Source organism: Dipodomys merriami, unplaced genomic scaffold (genome assembly GCF_024711535.1).
Source record: "Dipodomys merriami isolate MVZ:Mamm:240054 unplaced genomic scaffold, mDipMer1.0.p SCAF_1, whole genome shotgun sequence".
Lineage (NCBI taxonomy): Eukaryota > Metazoa > Chordata > Mammalia > Rodentia > Heteromyidae > Dipodomys > Dipodomys merriami.
The window spans coordinates 137,459,675-137,473,174 of NW_027202270.1; the positions used below are offsets into that span (position 1 = coordinate 137,459,675).

The window sequence follows — 13,500 nt, forward strand, 5'->3', positions numbered from 1 at the left end:
ACATTCAACAAGGGAAGGTCCAGTGAGCACTTGCTCATCCTGAACTGTCAGTAGTGGTAAAAGGAGAATGACATGGAACAATTATTTGGCACAATGCTTGCCCAGCCAAAACATTTCAGAAAGAATTAACATTTCCCCCTGGATCCTATAGGAGATAAGATTCCATCCAGTCTTAATCTTCAGAGAGACCTAAGATGAGCGATTTAATGTTTTACTTTTTGGTACTCTTTTAGTAAGAGTGATAGAATTTGGAAATGGGGTGAGGGTAGGGTTAAAACTTTTAATCATTGTAATAGCTTAACACAGATCCCTTTCTACACGCCTTATTATTATTTTTTCAATCTTGGCTTCTAACACACCAATTGACTGCTTTATGATACGTGGACATATTTTCAACTCAATTTGCTGGTACTAAGGATGGCTGAGAAAGTACCCCATGATTCTCCCCCCACCAGCTGAGCATGCATCTTGTCTTTGATATCAAGTGCACTGGTCATTAGTGCCTTATATGAATAACTTCAATACTAAAAGTTCAGGCATTTAGAAACAAACTAGCAATGGACTTAACAGTTACTTTAATTCATTTTATAAATAAGCAACTGAGAATTTTGCTCCAAGGGGCTGCCTGTGTAGCCCATTCCATAAATTGCATTCTCTGAAGTATAAGGCACAATATGGTACGAATGTAGCTCTTCGTAATAGAGAGACTGGGAACAGCGTTCCTGTACCATAAACTTCAGCCGTTTTCTTGTATCAGAATAAGCAGTCTTATAGCAGGGAGCTTCCTTAAAGTATTCATAGCGCTCTTTCTCCGTCTCTAGATGGAGTTTCCTCAGCAAGTTGTTAATTAACACAGACCTTCTTAAGTAGGTTTCTGGATCTTCTAGAAACCTGAGCTTCTCTAGAGAAAGTTTGAGAATGCAAGTCCTGTCTTCGGGCAGTATCAGGTGCTGCAAAGTAAACACAATCTTTTAAAATGAAAACTAAGAATACAGTCAAGCATTCACAGTCCATGCCACAAAATTCAGAAAGTAAGGGCAGTAGGGTAAGAATGGTAAAGGGCTGACATTGATAAGATGCATTGGATTCCTAAACTGTTTTGTTATATGGCACCTCCTTGGTACAACTCCTAAAGATAATAAAAGCATTTAAAGAAAATGAAAACTGGAGCTTTTTTTGCTATTGACGCCATTCATAATTTTTTTTAAAAAAACAACAAAATACATCCTTACTTTTGGAAAATACCCATGGTAATCTTGATGTAAATCTTCTTCTTCTGCATATTTTCTCTTAAAGTAGGCTACTTTCGACGTTGTTAATGAATATGTTAAGACTTTTCTTGGATAAGCTAAACAAAATAAGTAGAAAAAAGTCAGATGTAATTATGGCAGAGTAGTTTATAATATAAACTCTATTTGAAAAAAAAAAAAAGGAATTCCGTAACCTAGAAATTGCTACCCTCTCCTCGCTGAACAACCCAGGAATATGGCCATTGTCCACTGTCCTGCAACTGAAAAGTCTGTGGTAGACCCAAAATGGACTGTCTAGGTTTAGAGAGGCAGATTTGTTTTCTTCTATAGCCCTTCAGAAGTCAAACACTAACACTCTTTTAAATTCTATGCCTTTTAATATGAAGGTGAGACTGATGTACAAAACATGATCAGAGAAGATAAGGAACTTCTTATTCTGTCAAACTGCCCAATGCACAGTGAATATTAATATGGCTAGGTTATTCCAACCTGCATAAAATGGTTGGTGACACAATTACACTTTTAAGGAAATAACTATCTATGGCTAAATCCTTATGAACATTGTTACGGCATAACTATCATCCTAGCACAGCATGTAGCTTAATGGAAATCCATCATAAGCAAATGAAGAGACTTGGGTAAGGTTTTGGCTAGTAAACTTAACTTTGGCTTAATCTGAAAGTGAAAATCTTTTGCTTTCTCCTTCAAAATACTATTGTTAATATACTGTACCAGAAACAGTGGTTTTCTTGTATCAGAATAAGCAGTCTTGTTGCAGAGGACTTCTTTAAAGTAGTTATAGCTCCCTTTCTCCATCTCTAAATGTATCTTCCAAGTTGTTAATTAACTTGTTAACTTATTTGTTTAAGAAAAGACAGAGTTCCAGAGTTAAGATTTCCAGAAATAATCCAGTGAAAGGAGTTCCTGAAGTGTCCTCTAGGTGGCGCTCAGACCACAAAAGGAGGCAGGATCAAAAAAAAAAACAAACAAAAACCAAAAAAAAACAGCTTCCAATATATTCAAAGCAATGAATGAATTCTGAAGTCCAGTTCAGTGGATATTCAACCTCAGGGCATCAGATCAGAAAGAAAGTGCATGCTTAAACATAACTTATTTTACCTTTAACATATACCCTCAACTATGTCTTCGTTGAAATCATTTAGTTCACAAAATAATGAGAGGTTGGCAATATGCTGTTGAAATGTACAGTAAGACATTTGATGCTTTTCCCCTAAAAATCTCTTATTTTTAAGTTAAATACTTAAAATATACTTCAAGTGCCTGACTTTGTTCGTTTTTCCTCTAACTTGACATCTGCATAAAGTTCCCTGCAGCTTTTTATAGCTAGATGGTTTTCCCCGAACAAGCAGGGAAAGCTCAAAGTCACGCCTTGAAGCATTTCAAATTCTCAGTGGTGTCATTGTGGATTGTAAACTCAAGAGAACTTTAAATGACAGGGGTGTGTTTTGTTAGTGGAATCAAAACTCTTAAATCACTATGTGCCTGACCTTTAAAAAAAAAAGTGTTAGGGAATGACAGCTGAAGTAAAATTAATACTTGGTTTCTTGATGGTTGAGAGGGAGAACATACTGAGATTTGAACTCAGGGCTTTGTGCTTGCTAGGCTAGCACCTTAACTCCTGCACTGTACCTCCAGCTCTGTCATATGTATGCAACCCCTGAATCTAAAAAGCAAGAGTCAACCTGGGTGGATTTTTCACTGCCTTCAAAGGGTTGGGGGGCGAGGGGAGACCAAAACAATGACTATATATGAAAAACAAGGAATGAAGGACTAAACCTAGCTTTCTCTGGGTTGTCTGTAGCAAACTGCATTTCATGAGAAGGATTTTAAAGTATTTAATGGAATAATTAGGTGATAACACTTTGTTTATCCCTTGAGATATTCATTCTTACTTCCTTTAGACTGTCTAATATAATAGCGGTTCTCAAATGTTGGGGAGCACCTGGGGAGTCACCCGAAGGGCTCATTACACTAAATTGCTGTCTCCCCTCCCCCACCCCGCACCCCCACCCCTTTCCCCTCCATCCGGGCTTCAGTAGGTAATGGGAAATTTGCATTTTAAACAAATTTCCAGGCACTGACAGTGCTGTTGGTCTGGGAACCCCACACTGGGAGCCTCAGAGAGCATTACTTTAGTGCTACAAAAGCCAAGCTGAAGTCAGTCAATCAATTGATTGTCTTAAGATCAGAATGCCAAGTAACTGGCTTGATTGATTTTTTTTTTCTGTTGCTGCTATTACTTCCCTGGCTTCAATGCTTTTGTCTCATGAATACAACCAGACCGCATTTTAACTAGAGAGTAAAGAATGAAGTCATTTTTCAACAGGAATTCCTAGGTTTACATTAAGAAGCATCAATGCTAGTTGTTAGCATCCTCGGCTGGACAGGTCACCAATTGCTCTTTTTAGCAATTACCAGAGTAAAGGGAAGAGTGAGGAAAGATTTGGAAATGAGAAGAGCAGTTTTATCATAATCAAACATTATTTTCATATATATGGGTAATATATATATATATATACATATTAAATGTCTTCTCAGTTTATCTCCTAAAGTAATGTAATATCTACAGCATTTAGGACCAATTAAAAAGCTTTTAATGAATGAGACAAGACAGGAAAGGTTAGAGAGAACCAAATGTCAGGTAGACTTACAATTCGGGTTCCAAGATCAAGACAAAGCTATGTATATAAAGTGATCCCAAGGCTCATAAAGATCCAGTCTGGCTGTATTCAAGCAGTTAGCCTAAGATGATACAGAACACAGCAGACAATTCTCAGGAGGACTGAGGATTTGAGACTCTGCTGCTCTGTGGGCAGTACACTTGCCACTTAGTTTATTGCTCTTAAAAGAAGAAAAAGAAAAAAAAAACCCACCCCCATAGGTTGTTGAAATGCTGAAAAGCTTTCACAGCTGGTATCAGCCTGGCAATTACCTCTTTGCCGGCTGTTCAGCTATTTGTAATGCTTTCCACATCCAATTTTAGAGGATGGTTATCACCATCTTTTAGGCTAAACTATATAACAAACCTAAGTTCATACATATGTTTTCTTGCTGGAGGAGAACTCAAAAAAAAAAAAATAGGACTGGAAACTATTTCTTGATAATATGTTTCTACCTCTTCTGTATGCAGATGAGGCAACCGTGAGTCTGAGTGGTTCTGTAGTTAGTTTACACGCTGGGTGGGTGGGGGTGGTGGCTAAGAGTCAGGGTTTTGAAGTAGGTAGAACCAGGCTTGAATTCCAGCCCTGACATTTCTTCATCGTTTAACTTGGAACAAAGTCCATAAACTCACCACAAATCCCATTTGGAAAGGGGGGATAGAAATATACTGGCTCATCAGACCACAGAAATAATTCATGGAAAGTGGCACTGTGCTTAGAACATAGTAAGTGCTCAATCAAACAATAGCCCTGATAAGTGCCCCTAGACAGATCAATCACAGAAGCAAAATGCAGCCGGGCCTCCTGGCGACATTAAATGGTAACCAGACAATTGAAAGACTACAATAACGTATTTCTAATGGTCAAGTTAAAAAGTACACTACAGATTCTAGAAAAGCTAAAAACAAAATGCTTCTGGCTTGCTGCCACTGGTCACACATTTTGGGGTGAAGGAAATAAAGATTGTTTTTGAAACATCCATATCAATAATGAAGTTCACTTTTATTCAGTTAGCACCTATAATTCTGTACATTTACCATTCTCCTAAAGCTAAAAATTAAACCCCAGCCTGTAAATCAAATAAATAGAAATAGATCAAAAAGAGCTAAATGACTTTGTCTTTCTATTCCATCTTTGAGAACAGTATATAAATTATAAAACTGAATTAGGCTGAACCTAAATTTATCTCTCAAGGTGAAATGGCCGATGCTGGCTTGAATATTAAAATTGTTTTTAATGCTGTAACCTCTGGGCACACAAAATATCTGTGCCAGGCTCTGATGCTTTTCCCAATGTAAAATTTTGACAAGCAACAAATTAAAAGTCACAGATAGAGTGACCACCCATCATTAGTGTCCAGTACTGCACAATTTATACTTATCTCTTCAAATGAATGTTTAAAATGTAATTACAAAAGATTGCTCAAATGCTCTTCCTTATTATTCTGCTTCTGCCCCCAGACAACTCCAATCCTGTTATTGTACAAGTGATTTCATTTGGTTCATGGCCCAGGCACAGAACATTAAGAAAATATGATCAGCAAATTAATTTATAAACACTTTGAGAGAACAGACAATGGCCAAAGAACAACTCCCTCATGGTAATTCTTTCTTTATCAGAAAAAAAAATCCCAAGAGAGAGTGCAGAAGCGATGTATTTAACATCTCTTAATTGTCACGGGGCTTTCATTGTCTTCCCAACAAGTCATTGAGCACATTGCAAAAACCAAATTAGATGTGTGTGTGTGGCCAAAGAAAGATGGTGGGGGCTGATCAATGTTGGGGAAAAGTGAGTTCAATTTTGATCAACAACTGATTTGTATGGTGGACAAAGCGTAAATCTCAGGTTTGCATTTACTTCTTCATTTCTCTTTGTATAATGCTATCCTGGTATAGTCCTGGGAAAGTACATGTCCCTATCTACCTGAATAATGCTTTCCTGGTGGAAAAACTATCAGATGTCCTTCTCAAGAGCTATGACCACTTTTGCTTATCAAGACTTAACTCTTCAGTCACCATCAGCTACCTTCTATTGTCTTGCTGCATAGCTTAAAATATTTTAGCTTAGCCTGTCCCACAGCTCAAGTTCAAATACCAGCTATACAATAATTTGTTTTCTTAGTGTCTTTGGGCAAGGCATTTAACTTTAAAGAGACTGTGTTTTCTCATCACTTAAATGGGGGAATGATATAAAACTCACTGAGTTGTATGTCAATTAGATGAGATCTCCTGTGTGTGTGTGTGTGTGTGTGTGTATGTGTGTTTGTGTGTTGGAACTGAGACTTGAACTTGGGGCTTACACATTGTCGCTTGACTTGTTTGATCAAGGCTATCCCACTTGAGCCACCATTCCACTTCTGGCTTTTTGGTGGTTAATTGGAGATGAAAGACTTGTTTATACAGGCTGGCTTTGAACTGCAAACCTCATATCTCAGCCTACTGAGTACCCAGGATAACAGGTATGAGCCACCAGCACCCAGCTAGATGAGATTTTTAAAAGCATTTACTCAATGCCTAATCACAGATGCTCATATTTTCTGCTCAATAAAAGTGATGTATCATTACTGCAGTGACCTCATTTTGGAAATCATAAATGCATATCCTACTTAGCAGCATTATGTTATATATAGGGCATTTATCCTCTCCTCGGTGTTAGGAACAGGTTGTATAAAACACTCAGAAGTGTATTCACGAAGGTAGGCTGGTACAAAGTTCAAGACTGCTATGCTGGGCTTTCTGTAGACTTTAGCTTTGTTGACATTGGAAAATACTCCATCGGCTACATTTCTTCTCTCATAAGTACTTGCCCAGCACCTTTCTGTGTAATATGCTCTAGGGTGGCAGAACTGAGTGCCAATTTTAAACTCTAAATCAATGGAGCAATCTGTTTCATCAGATTTATCCTCTTCCCCAGCCACAATATTGACTTTACTGGCAATTTAGAATTACCCACACGTTGAAGATTCTGGAAGACTTTCTTAGGAACTTCCAGGGATACTGACAGCCAATGACTTAAAAGCCTGTCTCAAAATACTAGCAGTGTTGTCTGGTATCAGATTCCACATCTCTAGGCATAGTCCCAAGCTCAGGCATGTAATATTAAACAGAACATCAGCAGCAATACTGCCCATCTTATTCCACTGATAATAGTCTCTGAACAAAAAAAGAGCACCCATGAAGCAATAACAAAATTACCTTAGATGCTGAACCAAAGCCAACTTTTCAAACTAATCTCATGATAGAGATCAAGAACAGTAGACTTCTTGGATGTGCGCTGTGATTTAACACCTTCTAGAAGCTTATATTTTGGTTTGGGGCTTAATGTTCCCTTTTCCTTTACCTGAGAGTGGGAATGAATGAGTCAGAAAGAACATTGCCCAATCACATTACTGCATGTGGCTTTCAAGAACTATCTGACAAAATATCCAGTCTTTATCAAAGAAAAAATCTCAATAATACCTAAAGAAATCCTGTGATCTCCTTTGGTACTGAAGACTAGTACTCAGAGAAGAGCCTTCCTCGCTGATCTATGAACAACAATGGCCTTTTGGGAAGTATCCACTCTCTATCATCTCTATTATTTTTTTTCCTTTAGTGCTGGTAATTGAACCCAAGACGCACATATGCTAGGCAAACACTCTACTACTAAACTACATCCTTAACCCTTATTTCTCATTTTGATACCACCACCACCATATGGCATTCGGGTGTAGCACCACAAACATCCAGGCAAGTCAATATTGCTCTGGTATCCATGAGGGGATAGAAAAATTCAAGATGGAACTTGTCATTACATTTGCTTGTTAAGAGCAAATGTTTGAAAATTGTGTATGGAGTTGGATGAGTCTCTGGGATCCCTCAATATGGAACCTGATCTGTGTTCCCACCTGGAGATTCAGTGAAATGATCTTCTTTCACTGGGTGCTTTCTCCTAAAGAGATGCAAGGTGCTTTGTTAAGTTGGGTTACGATCAAGCTGAGGCAATCCCCTTAAGTCAAGGTTCACATTGAATAGTGTGAGCCATAAAATAAGACAAAATAGTACCTGAGGACAGAAAGGAGCCTCCAGACACTTTGCAAGATCTCCAGCATTTCTTGATACCCCACCTCAAGAACCCATTGGCTAAGTATATAAAGTCCCCCTATGTTCTACGCCCCCACCCCAGCTTTACCCCAGAAACCACTGATTGAGAAGACTCCTGTGTCTCTACTATCAAGAAGACTTGTTGCATTTTACCTTCTGTAGTTTATAATGTAAAAGCAAATCCTTTGTTTTCTAAGTATTAGGCTAAGATACATTAGTCGGTGCTTTTCAGTAAGGTTTTTCTACCAGTCCCTCTGAGAATGAGTGCAGTAAACTTAATGGCTTTTTATTGGCCCATTGTAGGACTTTAAGTAGGGAATAAAAGGGGAAAAAAGCTAAAAATTATTGTGTTAGACTAATAAGGAGAAATGTTGTTATATTGATAGTATTTAGATGGGCAACTTATATTTTTAAAAAATAAAGGAAATAGATAATTGACAAGGACTAGCTCATGCTCAGATGTGATATAGCAGACTTTTCTGTTGAATGAATGGTTTGGGTCAATTTGCTCCTGTTCCTGAGAGTTATTTCATTTTACTCCCCTCCCTCCCCGTGCCAGGTTCCTGAAGCACATATTGCCTTTGACAATGAGAGCAATCTGAGCTGGATCTTCTTTGGTTTTAGGGTCTTTTTGGAATGTCAGTGTTTCGACGGATAAATCCCGCTGGCATGGGTCATGGGTAGAGAGTTCAGGTGTGAGGACAAGGCCTCCTTCTTTTGATAAAAGTTTTACATATGCCTCAAGGCATCTTCTAAATCTATGAAAGTATCACGCCCTAACATTGAAACATGAGTGTTTAGACACATCTAAAAGCTTCCAAATTCAGTAAGCATAGGAAGACTAGAGGGTGAAATTAGAAATTAGCTTCACTTTTAACCAGTCTGATCTGAGCTCTATCCCCCTTGGCACGTGCCCCTTTCTGACTCACACATTCACAATATAGTTGGGGATAACGAGATCTTGAAATACAAAATTTTCTACCAACATCTCTGTTTACTTTTCATCCACAGGTGAAGTCATTCCAATTGTAGATCCATCAGAGTTTACATTATAATGGTACCAACTAATTTCATTTTTATTTTTAGCTAAATACCTACTAAAGCAATATTTTCTGATGAATGACTTTTTAAGGGGATCTGTTCACCAGCACTGCCCTATGTTCTGGATATTATTCATAAGAGAACCCAAATTTAAATGTAAGAACCTTTTTCATTTGCCCTTTGCACAGCAACAGGAGTCTACATGGAAAGCCAAACTGGTTCACATAAAGGATGCATAAACTTCTATGCAGATTGCCTAAGAGATGACAGATATCTAAATTACTGGTGCACAAAAGAAAAGCATGAACACGAACCAAATATTGTGGCTGCTTTGCTCAAGCTCTCCTAAGAGTGATAGCAGGGACAGAACTCTATACACACCCCACAGCAGTTCACAGTAAATCCTGTCGGTCTCTTTGGATTTGATTCTCACTATAAAATAGACTAAGCATGATAGAAGAACAAATCTGAGTGGGCGTTACTAAAGACTGAATTCAACACTTAATTTTTTGACAGTTCAAGTGATTATTATTCTTACTATTCTTGCACTACAGATGTTTCCATAAGTAACTACAGAGCTAATATCACATCTCATGCTCTCATAAATCCATACCATAAAGCTAGGTAAAATTTCAGATAGGTCTCTGAATAGAAAAATGTTCCGAAAAAAAAAAAAAAAAGAAAAATGTTCCGTTTTCATTTTTAATAAAGCAGGGCTAAGGAGCAGGCAAAAAATGCAACATGATAGATATTTACAAGAGAGTCTGATTGCAAATGTGCAGGTGTGGTTTCCTCCTGCACACAGATAGTGCAGCACATGGGAAAGTTACATAGTGCTGGAGAACCGAGTGCTCATGTAAACAACAGATTCCCACTTAAGCCTTAGTGTCAAGTGCTTAGTACAGACAGGTTTCTATCATCACAAGCTTAATGCAAATTAAATTTAAAGCATCACCACAACCTCTTCAAGCAACTTGGGGGAGGGAGGTGGAAATCTTGTCATTTCTTTCATCCAATGTGCTCACATTTCCATTTAACATATTCCCACAGCTAGTCTGCCTAATTCGGTCCACTCTATTCATATGAATGTATGGAAAATCTGCCAGCCTACAAATATCCTTTATACACAAAACCTACATTGACTTCTATTCAGCAACCATCTACATAAACAACCCTTTTGAATGATCTTGGAAGTTATGGTAATGCTACATTAGCACTTATTTCTCTGGATACATATTTAAACAGTCATTTTTTTTTTTCTCGGCTAGTGATTACCTGGTAATGCTGACTCAATCTGAAAAGTATATTTCTAGGACAGCTTCAGGAAATCTGGTGAGAGTTCCCCTTGGTGCAGCAAGCATTTCTCACAGCCTCAGGCTCATGAATGGTTTACCTGAGATCTTGAAATAAGGAGACACACACAAATAACATCAGACAAGTCAGGACTTCCCTGACAGGATATGGTTATCAAATCAGAAGAAAGCTTGCAACAGAACACAATAGAGGTTCAGGGCCAACTTGGAATAGATAGATTGATGAGAGATAGATAGATAGATAGATAGATAGATAGATAGATAGATAGATAGATAGATAGATAGATAGGGTAGATAAGATAGATAGGAGTATCAGCAACTTTTATGTTGCTTAAATATGGAAAATCTTAACTATCTTAAGAAATTTGGAGACAATCAGGTAACTGATCTCATTAAGTCGTTTACTGAGTGATTAGTTTTGGAAGGCCATCCACGAGTTGATTTAAAAAACAAAAACAAAAACAAAAAATAGTCAGATATCCTTCATTTGTTTTTTTTAAATACCAGATTTAAAGTTCTCCCTAAAGTAACAAAGCAACAGTTAACTCAAAACAGAGGGGCTCGTTTTTTCCTCTGGCGCATGCACACACATACACCTCCCCCCCAACACACACACCAGTCCCTCTCCTCTTCACCCCGACTTTCTCACAGGATTTGAAACCGCCCATTGCCACTTCATATTTCAAGACTATTTTTTAAGGCAGTTTCTTTAACGGCCACCTTTTCTATATGGATATATGCTTAGGGATCTCATCATCTTCTATATTTAGAGAGATGAGCTTTCCAAAGACAAGATGGGCAGCCAATAAGAAGGATCCCATTAAAAAAAAAAAAAAGAGGTGAGTTACTATGGTTACTTTTCAGGAGATTGAGTAGCCGTGAGCGGCTGGCCAAATGGACCTTCTCCAGATGAGGACCTGAAAGAACGGAGCTCTCCCGACTCCGGTGGGTTCTGTTTGTTAGAGAATTACACGGTCATTTTTAGCCTGAACCACGAGCTTCCTGAGGCGCCTGGCTGCCTCCAGCTCCCCTGGCCCGGCCCAGCCCGCCTAGGCGAAGGAAAACAAAAAATACAAAGCCAAAAAGCAAGGGCTGAAAACTTCTGAACATGAACCCAACAGTGATCATCACGGGGAAATCCCCAAGCGCCATGCCCAAGATTTTTTTTTCTCTCTCTCTTAATAAATCCGATCAGGTTATTATTTGGGATCCGTAGCTGGCCACGGGGAGCAGGGGGGGGGAGCATCCCGGACGGGAGGAGGGGGGTGGTGCCACAGAGTAAGGGACGGGGTCCCAGCTGGGCCGGTCCAGCTCTTACCTTGCCCCCGAAGATCCACTCACCCGGAGATCCCTCGCTCGCGCCCGCACCTGTTTTGGAGAGGCTGGAGGGGGGGGGGGGGTCCGGTTCCTGCGGGCGGGCGGACGGGCGCTCACGGCGGGCGACGGTGGCGGAGGTGACGGCGGCGGCAGCGGTAACTGCAGCTGGGCGGACGGGCGGGCGGACCGGCGGCCCTGGCTCCTGCAGGTCCGTCCCTGCGTCTCTGAAGCGCCTCTCGCTCTGGGTTCAGAACGCGAGGCGGGCGCGCGGCTCCTCTCGGCTCGCATTGGACCAGCGGGAGCAGATGTTGCCCGGTTGCTAGGAGCGTTGCTAGGAGGCGATGACGCCCCATCCACCGGGCTTCCGAGCAACTTTTCCTGCAGGTCGCGTGCGTGCGTGCGCCGGCGATGGGGCTGCTCAGAGCCCCAGGGTCCAGAGGCTTGGAACCTGGAGGGGATCCCAACAAAGAGATCCAAACCCAGGGGTTCCCGCTGCGCTCGCCTAAATGTGGGGCTTGGGAGAATGTGCTGGGCGTGGGAGCCCTCAGCCTGGGTTGCATCTTCAGGGAAGGGTCAGGAAAGGTGGAGATTGGATCTGGACGCCCATAAAAGGACCGGCGCTTTGGGGAGATAGAGGAAGCAGCAGAACTTGTGGGCTGCCTTTGCGACTAGAAGACTTCCTCAGAGATGCAATTTGCCTTGGAGCAGGACCCTGGGAAGCAAAGAGCCAGAGAAGAATGCGTGTGACCCGAGTGGGGATCAAGATGGCCTGCACTAGATCTTTTGATCTCCGGCTCCGTTCACCTCTGTGTCTGCAGGTTTGAGTGGTGGATAGATTTGGAGGAGGGAAATACTAACTGATCCATAAAAATCAGCCCAGAGACAACTCGTTTTGAGGCTGTGTTTGGCAGCATACTGGCATGTTGCCAAAGACTTCAGAAAAAAAAAAAAAGTTCCCATGGTTTAAAATACTTGCTTCACACAGTTACAAAGACTTCATTTTGATCCAAGAGCTAAAATAAAAACTCAGGCTAATATGAAATTTCCTTAAATAAAGAATTGCACAAGAGAAAAGATACTTTTTTACAAAGGAATCTGGGAAAGGCAGGCATTATAATTTAGAATACGTTAGTCCAAAGGTGTAATACGCTTAGGTCACTAGAGTTTTGTTTTTAATTAAAAAAATAATTGCCAGCCTGGAGCTGGTGGCCCATGTCTATAATCCTAGCTACTCGGGAAGCTGAGATCTGAGGATCGCTGTGTGAAGCCAGCCTGGGCAGGAAAGTCCATGAGACTCTTATCTCCAATAAACTATTCAGAAAAAGCCAGAAGTGGCACTGTGGCTCAAGTGGTAGAGTGCTAGCCTTGAACAAAAGAAGCTCAGGGACAAAATCCAGACTCAGAGTTTAAGCCCCAGGACAGGCAAAAATAAATAAATAATAAAAATAAAAATCATGGGGGGTATAATTGGGTGGGGGTAGGGGGGAGGCTGGGAAGGGAGGTGAAGGGTAAACAAAGGAGGAGGCTGCAATGCTTGGTAAGAAATGTATACATTATCCTGCCCATGTAATTGTAGCCCCTCTGTACAGTATGTTCTCAAATAAAATAAAATAATATTAAAAAAAATAAAAAATAAAAATAAAAATCATTGCTTCTGCTTGTTATGAAACAACAGAGAGAGATGGTTAGAACATTAAAGTGAGGGAAATGAGTAGCCAGTAAGAACATTCAAGAAGTAAAACATGAAATGCCTAGTAGAGAAATTCTACCCAAAGATCTCTGGGGGAAAGTTTCTCTGAAGAAGGCACTTCCCCCA

At 40.2% G+C, this 13,500-nt stretch overlaps 1 long non-coding RNA gene across 2 annotated transcripts; it reads right to left on the reverse strand.

Moving 5' to 3' along the window:
- Positions 1–555: 555 nt before the first annotated feature.
- Positions 556–11,900, reverse strand: LOC138833795 (uncharacterized). Of its 2 annotated transcripts, none has more exons than XR_011373961.1 (4): positions 11,709–11,900; positions 10,330–10,454; positions 1,233–1,348; positions 556–950 (listed from the first exon to the last, which is right to left on the reverse strand). It is a non-coding gene; the product is annotated as an uncharacterized lncRNA (long non-coding RNA). The 2 variants fall into 2 exon arrangements; XR_011373960.1 differs by having other exon boundaries at positions 11,686–11,899.
- Positions 11,901–13,500: the final 1,600 nt, after the last annotated feature.